We start from the raw sequence: 13,345 nt of genomic DNA, 5'->3' as shown, positions 1-13,345 counted from the left end.
TACTAACCAAAATAGTGTTTTCATTCCATACAAGTATGTAAATTTGTCTATTTTTAGTCAGAATGTTTCTTAATTCTAATAACAATCATTTTTACCTCTGATTCTATTATTAAGGGATAAATTACCAGAAGAGAATTGTAACATTTGTGAAACTTGAAAACACTGAAACTGTTTAAGTACTTATCTCCATTTCAAATCAGTAGACTAAGTGTTCTATTCTAAGTGAAGTGATTCTGAAAGCTGATCTATGTAACGCACCCCAGTTCTTGGATCAAGTCTGTTTTTAACTTAATTTATCCTATATGACTACAGAAACACCAGAATTACTTAATAAAAGTCACACATAAGAGGATAATACCAAATCAGATCAGTATGTTTGACAGAAGACAAAAGGAATCCTTCCCTCAGTATAGAATAATATTCTCTGATTTATGCCACAAAAGTTAAAAAAAAAAAAAAGTGTGTGAGTGTGTGTGTGCAAAGGTGTGTACATAGAAAGAGAACTCAAGTACTATTTGTCCAAATTATGACTATAGTGCAAGATCTTTAAAAGAGTAATTTCCATCTGGAAAAAGTTTTTATAAAAATGACTCATGAAAAACAGATAACAGACACCTAAATTCTTCCTATCTCAAGTTTCAATTTTAAATCTATAAAATCTATGTAAATTTCTATATTCCTAACACTATCTTGAAAAACGACAGTAATCTGATATCAGACACTGTGAGTCCTCAAAGGGGATTGGACCAAATAGTATAAAGTGTCTTTATTCTGTTGAAAATCCTTACTTTAAAATAAATATTCTGTTAGTTTACTTTTGACTTTTCCGCAACAATATTCAAATCGTTTTCTTAAGCAAAATAAGTTGATAGTGTATATAAACATCTCACCACTTGTTAAATGTACCTTCTTCATCCCAATGCTATGTGATCTTTATGTACATACAAATATAATTTTAAACGACAGCTTTGCTTTTGGTCAAAGGGTACAGAAATAACTATGTAATCTTTATGTTCAAAGTGTTAATAGGTACTTCAGAAGATGAAAACACCAAAACTTTCAATACTTACAACACTTGTTTATTTTGATCAAGTATATCAGTGCTGAAATTCTAATTCAACCAAATAATTGAGATTTCTCCTCACACCTCTTTGTATACAGCATAATCACACATAATCTCAACTGCAATTTTATTGATATTCTATTTCCAGCAAATTCTACAAAAATAATACCAATAACAGCAGTAGAAACTATTTACTGATTGTACAAGCAGTATGCTTGGTACTGTGTTGAAGCACTTTACATACACGATCTCATACAACCCTCATGAACAACACTAAGAGACAGGAAAGACTTGTGTTAAGAGGTTAAATACCTAAGATCATACAGCTAGTAAAGCAGCAGATTTCCATTTCAAGGATCATGTTCTTAATCATTACACTGCTCTGCTATTATTTCACATCTGACAGTTGATTAAAAAAAAAAAAAGTCTAAAGCTGAGCAAAAATGGTCTGTCCCTTTACATTCCCATTCTCTGTTCTTCATCCTTTGCCAGGCCTCCAGGCTTCATACCACTTTCACACACTGGAGGGGCACCTGATATCAGGAGCAATAAAGACAAAAGAAAAGAGAGTATATCTGATCCCCCAATTATTTTCTCTTCTTTTCAGTTGTTTAATGGTGACAGGAACCTTTGCAAAGCATACATATTACTGCTTATCTCTTGCTTCTTTGGACCCTGAGGCACAACTGTAAACAGCAGGCAGGTGGCACTTAGAAATTATAAAATATGCTTCTTTTTGAAGCACAACTGCTAATTTTTAATAGATAAAAGTAGAACTGCATTTACCCATCCTACTCTCTGGTCACCTGCCATTTTGTCATGAGAAGGTAAAACCAGTTTATCCAAACTATTCAGATAAATTTTCTTTTTCTGTCTTTTACTGTTTAGCTAGGAAATTTCACTATGAGATTAACATAGCTTTAAAAAGTAGGAAAAAAAATTCCTGTTGACAGACATTTCTAAGGCATCTCCAAGAATTTCAATGTATCATTTAGACATCACTCCCAGAAGGCAGACGATGGACATTAAATACTAAAATGGGATAGAAAATCCACTACCACCAAATTTTACAGTAATAAAATTGTTTGGTGCTCCTATGATGATTCCTTAACGCTCTGTAAGACAGTGTCCTCTGTCTGCTATGCCACCTGAACAAATCCTTGCAAATGGATCCAAGAAAAACTTCCCCTAAAGAGGACATGCTGAAGATTTTGTGTCTGTTCATAACCAGTATCCACGACCAAGACTCAAAAAAGCAAAACAGTTCTTGTGTATACAACATAATAGAGTTGATACTACGTTGCAATAAATGTCTTATTACTGGGAAAAGATCGGGCAAACAGGGTTTAGGGGCCTATATTCGCACCACCATGAGGGAGAGCCAACATAGCCCCAAAAGTAACCACAAAACTGACTGCCTGGGTCTGATACGATGTAAAATGTTGTCTAAGTCTAGAGATTAATGAACAAAGAAAAGTAGTCCACTATTTCATATTTGTTTAACATTTAAAATTTGTTTTAAAAATGTGTTTAAAATTGTATTCCCTTATCAGGGTCTGTTTGTCTTCTGACAGGGTTAATGAAAAACATAACTACAATCTTCTTCCTAACAGATTCATGCAAGAGAGGGAAGAGAATGACTCCTATATACTTCAGATAGAAAGCTAATAGTGGGCAAAAAAAAAAGACAAGTAAACTTGATTTTTACAAAAGTAAAGTTTTAATCAAAGGTCATAAGAAAAACCTCTAATTTAGAGTACAATTATACCTCAGTATCTGTGGGGAATTGGCTCCAGGACACTCCACAGACACCAAAATCCACAGATGTTCAAGTTCCTTATATAAAATGGCATACTGTTTGCATATAAAATATGCACATCCTCCTGCATACTTTAAGTCATCTCTAGACTACTTATGATACCTAACACAATCTAAATGCTACGTAAATAGTTGTTACGCTGTATTATTTAAGAAAAAATAACTCACAAAAGTCTGTACATGTTCAGCACAGGCATTGTGGGTTGGTTGGTTTGTTTGTTTAAATATTTTTGATCAGCAGTTGGTTAAATCTACGGACGTGAAACCCACGAATATGGAGTGCCAACTGTATCTGTATGTCTATAAGTCATGTACACTTAATATAAACTAAAACCTAAGTTATCTTCTATCATCCCAAATTTAGTACTTTTTCAGTATTCCCTATCTCAGTGCATGGCTAACCGTAGTCAACTGGCACACAGGAGTACCAAGAATCACCTTCGCCACTTCTTTCTCTTGCTATTGCCCATATCCATTTAACCCAAAGACTTACTTGGATCCCTACTGGAATCCACCTACTTTTCTTCATCTTGCCCCTCTTTAAAACAGCATCACTCATTTTTGAACTACTGCAATACCTTTATAGACAGTTTCCTTATATCCACATAATCTGTTGCCAATATTACAGTCAGAATGTTACTTTCAAAACACAAAGCTAGGGATGCCATCCCACTAATTTGATGGCTTCTCAATGTACTTAGGATAAATACCAAAATCCCTAAAACCCTTGGCCAGTTACAAGGCCCATAAATGATTCTCTTCCTTACTAAAGCTAATCCCTCTACCCAATCTTTTGATTCCATTCATACCTCCTATCTCACTGTAAATTATTCTCTCTCTCCCTCGGGGCTTATTTAAAAGAAAAAAAAAAAAATCCTGGATAAGGAATAGTGAATTACAACTTGACTCAATTAAACAGTTTAAAGCATTTTCATTTTATTTAAAGGAAAATGTTCTACAACATCAAATCAAGTTTTCTCTACAGTGAGAAAGGATAGTAGTGACATGGAGAGAAGGGATTCCAGAGATGTAAGCAGGTAAGGTCTATAGGCCTTCATGATGGCTGGATACTAGAGATGAGAGGGGAGTAAGTGGCAAGGATGATGCCTAAGACACCGGCCTGAACACTGACAGGGTCATTTACTGAGAGAGAAAACACTGTATAAAGAACCTGATTTGCCAGAAACAATGTAATAAAGAATCATCAAGCAATGTCTAAAAGGATTGTCAAGTGGCACTGAGGGCCTATAGAGATTACAAAGCATCATTAAAAATATGAATTATAATTACCACTCTACGCCCATATGAAAGTATGAAAAATAACTAAAAATATATAATATAGGCTTCAGATTCATTTGAAAATACTTTTCAAGCAACACTTACATGCAAAATACTCTGTTCTCAGCACTGGAGATATAGTGGAAGGCAGGAAAGACATAGTTTCTACCTTCAAATTCATATAAAGAAAGATAATCAAAGAAAACAAATGAACAACAAGATAACTAGAAGAAAAAGGGTCCTGAAGAAGTGGCTGCTGAACTGAAATCTGAATAATCAGAAGGAATCAGTCTTATTAAGAGCAAGGGGAAGAATATTCCAGACAAACAACTGAAGGACAAAGGCTAAGAGGTAAAGAACTTGCCAAGTTGTTGAAAAACTCTGAAAAAGTCACCGAAAAAGACTTGTAGTCAAGGCCTTTTTTAATATGTACTGTTCCTTTAGAGCATGGAACTGTGGATAGAATTCAGAAGAATTTTAACGGGAAAAAAATTTACAATTTTATTTTCATTAATCTCTAAATGAAATTAATTCTTTCTTCAGGAATTATTATTATAATTCTTCAGTATTATTATAAATGGTTACAACTTTGTCACCAACAAAGATCAGATTTTTTCATAACATTAGAATAAAGATATCACATAACATAAAATAAAGATATTACGTAAGCTCATTATACTTCTAAAATCTGGTATTTATCAAATTTGCCACTAGATCGAGTTACACAATGCATTAGTAAAGAAGCACAAATCATGTCATAAATGTGTTTTTTAAAAATACAATTGGTTTTATCTTATGTATTTTCTTTTATGCCTTAAATATAGTATTCAGAAAGAGGATTCATAGGATTTCCAGTCTGCCAAAAGCACCAATGGCACAAAAAAATTATGAACTACAGTAAAAGATACTTGAGATTCCTAACAACGCAACTTATGGTGCTTGTTTGGGTCCTATTTCCAACAAACAAATTACAAAAAGACAATTTTCAGGAAATCAAAGAAACTGTAAAATGAACTGCGTGTTAGATTACACCAATATTATTTATTTTGTTGCATACAATGGCACTGTGGCTATGTCAAAGATGTCTATATGTTTGAGAGAGGCAAAGTATTTAGGAAAAAAATGACAGTGTCTCGATTTTGCATTTAAATACTTTAGGAAAAAAAGGAAGAGGTGGAACAGATAAGGAGAGCCTTTAAAAATGGTAATTATAGAATCTGTGTGATGGGAAGATGGAAGATCACGTGCTATTTTCTCTCATCATATTTATGTTAGAAATGTTTTATAATTAAGTAATTAAGAAAACCAAGAAAAAGAAATAGAATAAGGTATACCCTTTTAATAGCTGCTTCACAATAAGGAGCCTCTCTAAAGGAAAAAGAAAACAAAAAGGCACAATGTGCAGAGAGCAAACCAGAGAACAAGACTCCTTTCTCTAGGTTTATGTTGCCCTAGGTCAGGTTGCCTGACTTGATGAGTGTGCAATGTAACCAGGGATTTTTCTCTTTTCTCCACCACTGTGCTCAGGAAGACTGCAAGAATCCCTAAAACTTGCTACAGTATTCATATTTTTTGACTATGTACTCTATCTAAAGGCACTCATGCACTCATTTCAAAGAAAAAATAAACCTAAATCCATTATATCAGCTGTCTGGGCCTAGAAAATTAAGTCTTTGATCAAACTAGTACATCTTGGTATTAGAAATACCAATGGTTTAGGAACAATAATCTTATAGTCTTAAGTTACCAAGTAACAATCAAGTTTAGGCCTTCTATTTAGGAGGACCTGACAATTCAGAACACAGGATGGCAAAAGGAAGAGGGAAAAAGGATGCAGTGCCAGGTAACTGTAGTCTTCACAACTGAGAGCAAAAAGTCTGAATGGAAGAGTGACGGAATGCTTGACTTAGGCAAGTGGGCTATACAAGATGGTTCCCGGGTTGTCAAAAAAAATGACAAGAACTGAAAGAGAACTCTTTTCATTTACGTTAACTGGGATGAACTACTCATCTCTCAGATCTTAGCATATTTAAGATAGGAACACATAAAAGGCGCTATAACCTGCAGTAAGGCTGGCTCACTAATCCTCTCTTCTTCCCTAACCTATTTGTACAGTTTCGCTCTTCTAATCTGTCATCAAACTCAACAGTCTCTCTCCCATCAACTGCTTGTCTTTCTACTGTAAGTCTTTTCTCAACTTGGCTGACAATACCAAAAAAAAACGCTTAACTTTATCATATGCTGTTATAAATCAGTTGGATATCTTAGCATAAATATTACTCATTATAAGAAATTTTCTTTAAAAAAAAAAAAAAGAGTACCAAAAATCAGCCAGGCACAGTGGCTCACGCCTGTAATCTCAACACTTGGGGACGCCGAGGTCGGCCAATCACTTGAGATCAGGCGTTCGAGACCAGCCTAGTCAACACGGTGAAACCCCATCTAAACTAAAAAATACAAATATTAGCCAGGTGTGGTGGCACACACCTGTAGTCCCTGCTGCTGGGTAGGCTGACGCAGGAAAATCACTTGAACCCAGGAGATAGAGGATGTAGCAAGTCGAGATGCCACTGCACTACAGCCTGGGCGACACAGAAAGACTCTGTCTCAAACAAAACAAACAAAAATCAACTCTGTTTAACATTAAGCAACCAAAAATTCATAAAAATTTTTATTCTTCCAACACTAACAAATACATCTTTTTTTCACTTATTAAAAAATATTGATTGAGTGTGGTGGCATGCAGAACAATGGTCCTCCAAAGATCTCCATGCACCTTAGCCCCCAGAACCTGTGAATATTCTAACATTACATGGCAAAGTTACTTTGCAGAGAGCTTTAAAATAGGGAGATTTTCCTGATTGGCCCAGTATAATCACATGGACCCTTAAGAGGAAAGGAGAAGAGTCAGAGAGAAACACAGCAGAAGAGAAGAACAAGGGAGAATCAAAGCATGAAAGGGACTGTATCCACCACCGCTGATTTTCAAGATGAAGGAGGCCGTGAACCAAGTGGCCTCCTGAAGGTTGAATTAGCCCTCAGTTTACATCCAGCAAACAAACAGGGACCTCAGTCTTAAAATCACAAGGAACTGAATTCAATCAACAACCTCAATAAACCTGGAAGTGGTCCTTCCCCTAGGTTTCCCAAAAGGAACACATTCCTGCTGACACCTTGACTTCAGTCTATGAGACTCTTAAGTGGAGGCCTCTCCCTAAGCCACGATATACCTGAACCTTGGATTTACAGAACTGTAAGAGAGTGTTTTAAGCTGCCAAACTTGTGGTAATTTGTTACTGCAACAATAGAAAATGAAGAGACGAAGTATCTACTTTGTCCCAAGAACTCTGCCAGGTACTGGGAATATAGCTGATTGATTGATAACCTGATAGCTGGGACATAGGCTCAACCATGCGCAGTGTTCGGCAGAGGCTAGTTCGTTCTTGATCCTGTTTGCTAATAGTTCTTAAAGCAATTTGCTTGCCAGTGTGTGCCTCAGTCTCCACAGCTGGAAGACAGCAGTAATCACACAGGGCTTTTCTCTGGTGTGTAAACACTTGTGAGTTACCATCCATATAGTCCTTGGATAACCTGTGAAGACTTAACTGCCTCCTGATGCTGAAATCCATCTCCCACAAAATGCGGCTGTGTCCCCTACGCTCACAGATGTGGTTTGCAAAGATGTTGCCTCCAGTTCAGGGTATAGCACTTACTTGATGAGATAATTAGACATCAAAAGTAACTCAACAAAAACAAAAGACGACAAATAGGATCTAAGCAAAAGAGCTTCCACACAGCAAAAGAAACTGTCAACAGAGTAAACAGAAAACCAACAAAATATGGGAAAATTTTTGCAAACTATGCATCCAACAAAGGTCGAATATCCAGCATCTATATGGAACTTAACGACAACAACAACAACAAAAAAACATTAAAAAGTAGGGCAAACGGCATGATCACTTTTCCAAAGAAGACGTACATGTGGCCAACAATCACATGAAAAAAGGCTCAACATCACTAGTCATTAGAGAAACGGAAATCGAAACCACAATGAAGATACCATCTCATGCCAGTCAGAATGGCTATAATTAAAAAGTCAAAAAACAAGATGCTGGCAAAGTTGTGTAGAAAAAGGCAGGCTTACACATTGTTGGTGAAAGTGTAAATTAGTTCAATCATTGTGAAAGAAACTGTGGAAATTCCTACAAGACCTAAAGACAGAAATATCACTTAACCCAGCAATCTCATTACTGGGCATATACTCAAAGGAATATAAATCATTCCATTATAAAGACACGTGCATGTGTATATTCACTGCAGCACTAGTCACAGTAGCAAAGACACAGAATCAACCTAAATACCCATCAATGATAGACTGGATAAAGAAAATGTTACATATACACCATGGAATACTATGCAGTGATAAAAAAGAATGAGATCATATCCTTTGCAGGGACATGGATGGAGCTAGACACTATTCTCCTTAGCAAACTAACGCAGGAACAAAAAAACAAATACCACATGTTCTCACTTATAAATGGGAGCTAAATGATGATAACACACAGATACACAGAGGGGAACCATACACACTGAGGCCTATCGGAGGGTAGAGGGTAGAGAGAGACGATCAGAAAAAATAACTAATGGGTCCTACGTTTAATACCTGGGTGATGAAATAATCTGTACGACAAACCCCCATGACACAAGTTTACATATGTAACAAACCTACACATGTACCCCTAAACTTAAAAGTTAAAAAAAAAAAATTACAATTACAAAAGGGATCACACTAAGAAAAAATACTCTTCGGGATTTTATTTTCAAAAACTCATTTGGAAACACATCTTACAGCATTGCCTCTTACTGCTTTATAAAACCCAAATTCATCATTAACAATTTTCATTTAATATTCTTGCATCTCATAAGATAAACAGGAAAGCAATTTTATCTACAGTACATAGGTATCAGCCATTATGCAACTACCTCCATTCTTACAAATTTATTTCATTTTTTATTTCTTTTCAGACAGAGTCTTGCTATGTCACCCAGGCTGGGTGCAGTGAGGGGTGCAGTGATGTGATCTTGGCTCACTATGACCTCTGGTTCCTGGGCTCAAGTGATCCTCCCACCTCAGCCTCTTTAATAGCTGGGATCACAGGTATGTGCCACCACGCCCAGCTAATTTTTGTATTTTTAGTAGAGACAGGACTTCACCATGTTGGCCAGGCTGGTCTCGAACTCCTGGCCTCAAGTGATCCAACCACCTCGGCCTCCCCAAGTGCTAGGATTATAGGTGTGAGCCACCATACCCGGCATCATTCTCACAAATTTATTGTAAAAGTTCGGATTTTTACTTAATGCATATGCCAGGTATGGGTGTGTTTAAATAGCATCCTTCCTAAAATTCATCTAAACACCAATTTCTAAAGACGTAAAATTAGACAAGTACTAATTACTTGAATTAGAAATAAACAGTTGCCTCCATATCCATCATAAAAATTTAAGTCAAGAGTAACCAAAACATAGCAGTGAGCCAAATACAGGCCACTACTTGTTTCTGTATGGCACACAGGCCAAGACTGGATTTTACACTTTCAAACGGTTGAAAAAAAAATCTAGATAATAAAAAATACTGTTTAAAATGTAAAAATTATATGAAATTCAAATTTCAGCATCCATAAAGATTTACAGTAATGCAACCAAATTCATTCATTTACCTATTGCCGATGACTGCCTAACAGCAGAGGTCAGCTGGACGCGATGGCTCAAGCCTGTAATCCCAGCACTTTGGGAGGCCAAGGTGGGTGGATCACCTGACGTCAGGTGTTTGAGACCAGCCTGGCTAACTTGGTGAAACCTCGTCTCTACTAAAAATACAAAAATTAGCCAGCTGTGGTGGCAGGCACCTGTAATCCCAGCTACTCAGGAGGCTGAGGCAAGAGAATTGCTTGAACCCGGGAGGTGCAGGGTGCAGTGAGCCAAGATTGCACCACTGTACTGAAGCCTGGGCAACAGAGTGAGACTCTGTATCAAAAACACACACACACACACACACACACACACACACGAAAAGTAGTATGTTCTTTAATGTACAGTAAAATTAGATGGCAAAGCACTGTTTACCATCTAATGCAATGACACTACAAGTGTGCTAAAAGAATACCATATAAATATCACCAGACTAAGCACTCCCCACAACATTCCCAACTCACATGAAAGGAATGGTCAGAAAAATTAAAAAATTTAAAATGGAGTATCTCATCACAAAATTTCTTTACAAAAATTAAAAAATTAACATTAGGCTGCGAAGCAAATTTGAGAGGTTCCCTGTTAGCCAAGTAAGGAAAATGGTTAATCTATAGTTAATTAATTAAATTTGATTTGATTAAAGCAGTCAAAAAAATGTATTCAGAGAAAATAACCTTGTTTTAGACTACTGGCCTTTCACTACTGCTTAAAGAGTTGGGGCCATGGTGCAGCAACATCAACTGTCAATCAGAAGTCAAGAAAAATGACTGAGTGGTTTTCTTTGGCTCTTGTTAACATGTTACTAATACCACTCAGTTGCTGTTTATTTGAGGAGTCCAAGTCATGTTTTTGAAGTGGCTGAGGAATCAGCCTCTATGAGTAGTCTACATAAAACAACTACAGGCAGGAATAATTTCAAAGTAGTTCAGAAAACACTAATGAAGTACAACCTCAAGGGGAATCTATTAAGACTCTGATGCTACCAAACAAATGGTAGTTAAAACTATGTGTGGAGCTGAAAACAACTTAGATGGGTAAATTTAGTCCACCTAAGAATTCTACTAGATTATTTTCTTGATTATTTGCAGATTTATCACTGCCAAAGGAGGGTTATATAGAAGTTCCCCAATTACATAGTTAATGAATTTTGAAATAATACATAAAATCTCATTATAAACCGGCATTGATGAATTTGCAATCAATTTTGGTAACAGAGAACACTAACTTGGAACTTCAATTAAGCAAAATGTTATCCCTCACATCCAAAAAGAAATTCCATTATTCTCATTATCAAACCAGTATTACAGATTATCATGCATTGTACTTGTCATTAAAAATCTGTGACCAGCCTGACCAACATAGAGAAACCCTGTCTCTACTAAAAATCAAAATTAGCCGGGCGTGGTGGCACATAACTGTAATCCCAGCTACTCGGGAAGGCTGAGGCAGGAAAATCACTTGAACCTCAGAGGCTGAGGTTGCGGTGAGCCGAGATCGCTCCATTGTACTCCAGCCTGGGCAACAAGAGCAAAACTCGGTCTCAAAAAAAAAAAAAAAATTGTGAAAATTTGATTTATCTCTTGTTACATAAGTACCTACATAATTTCTGTGATTTTGTCTATCGGCCTGTAAGCCTAAAATACTTAAGTTTCCAGCCCTTGAAAGAAGAGGTTTGTCACTCCCCAATTTAAATCATTACATTCAAACCATTTTAAATCACTATAGACTAAAAAACATAAAGAAATAATGAAAACACACTTAAGGCTGGGCGCAGTTGTTCACACCTGTAATCTCTGCACTTCGGGAGGCCAAAGCAGGAGGATCGTTAGAGACCAGCCTGGGCAACATGGTGAACCCTGTGTCTACAAAATATACCAAAATTAGCTGGGCACAGCAGTGCATACCTGTGATCCCAACTGAGGTGGGAGCAGTGATTGAGCCCAGGAAACAGAGGCTCCAATGAGCTCTGACTGCACAACTACACTGCAGCCTGGGTGACGGAGCAAGACCCTGTTTTCAGAAAGAAAGAAAAAATGCACTTAAACTATACAAATTTCTGCTATATTACTACTTTTGCTCATACTTGACTCTTCATTTTTATATTCTCATTAAAAATAATTTCATATTAAAGTTTCTAAGAGTTCAGCTTAGACAACAAACACTGAATGGTTTTGTAAACTAGGTTTTATGACTAACTTGATAATTGTTTTTTAACAAAGTCAACCTAAAATTATAAGGCATACCAGAACTTACATATAAAACTCATAGTGAGGTCAGACTGTAGCGGGGCACACCCAAGATGGCTGAATAGGAACAGCTCCAGCCTCCAGCTCCCAGCGTGAGCGACAGAGAAGACAGGCGATTTCTGTATTTTCAACCGAGGTACCGGGTTCATCTCACGGGGGCGTGTCAGACAGTTGGCGCTGGTCAGCGGGTGCAGCCTGACTAGCGAGAGCAGAAGCAGGGCGAGGCATCGCCTCACCTGGGAAGGTGACGGGAAAGGGAATTCCTTTTCCTAGCCAAAGGAAATTGAGACACACAACACCTGGAAAATCGGGTAACTCCCACCCTAATACTGCCCTTTACCAAGGGTCTTAGCAAATGGCACACCAGGAGATTAAATCCCACACCTGGCCCACAGGGTCCCACGCCCACGGAGCCTCCCTCATTGCTAGCACAGCAGTCTGAGATCTAACTGCAAGGCGGCAGCCACGCTGGGGGAGGGGCGTCCACCATTGCGGAGGCTTAGGTAGGTAAACAAAGCCACCGGAAAGCTCAAAATGGGTGGAGGCCACCACAGCTCAAGGAGGCCAGCCTGCCTCTGTAGACTCCACCTCTAGGGACAGGGCAGCAGAAACCTCGGCAGAAGTAAATGCCCCTGTCTGACAGCTTTGAAGACAGCAGTGGATCTCCCAGCACGGAGGATGAGATCTGAGAACAGACAGACTGCCTGCTCCAGTAGGTCCCTGACCCCTCAGTAGCCTAACTGGGAGACATCACCCACTAGGTGCAGACTGACACATCACACCTCACATGGCGGGGTACACCCCTGAGACAAAGCTTCCAGGGCAAAAATCAGAGAGCAACACTCGCTGTTCAGCAATATTCTACCTTCTGCAGCCTCCGCTGCTGATACCCAGGCAAACAAGGTCTGGAGCGGACTTCAAGCAAACTTCAACAGACCTACAGTTGAGGGTCCCAACTGTTAGAAGGAAAACTAACAAACAGAAAGGACACCCACACCAAAACCCCATCAGTACGTCACCATCATCAAAGACCAAAGGCAGATAAAAAAACAAAAATGGGGAAAAAGCAGCGCAGAAAAGCTGGAAATTCAAAAAATCAGAGCGCATCTCCCCCTCCAAAGCAATGCAGCTCGTCGCAAGCAATGGAACAAAGCTGGACAGAGAATGACTTTGACGAGTTGAGAGAAGAAGG

At 37.9% G+C, this 13,345-nt stretch overlaps 1 protein-coding gene across 1 annotated transcript in view; it reads right to left on the bottom strand.

Annotated features, from left to right (window-relative positions):
• Positions 1-13,345, bottom strand: part of CDC73 (cell division cycle 73) — a 141,276-nt gene that overhangs the window by 78,341 nt on the left and 49,590 nt on the right. The gene's annotated exons all lie outside the window — the stretch shown is intronic.

The sequence above is a fragment of the Mandrillus leucophaeus genome, unplaced genomic scaffold (assembly GCF_000951045.1).
Source record: "Mandrillus leucophaeus isolate KB7577 unplaced genomic scaffold, Mleu.le_1.0 Scaffold47, whole genome shotgun sequence".
NCBI lineage: Eukaryota > Metazoa > Chordata > Mammalia > Primates > Cercopithecidae > Mandrillus > Mandrillus leucophaeus.
The sequence above is the reverse complement of the archived record's forward strand: the minus strand, read 5'-3'. Positions and strand labels throughout refer to the sequence as shown.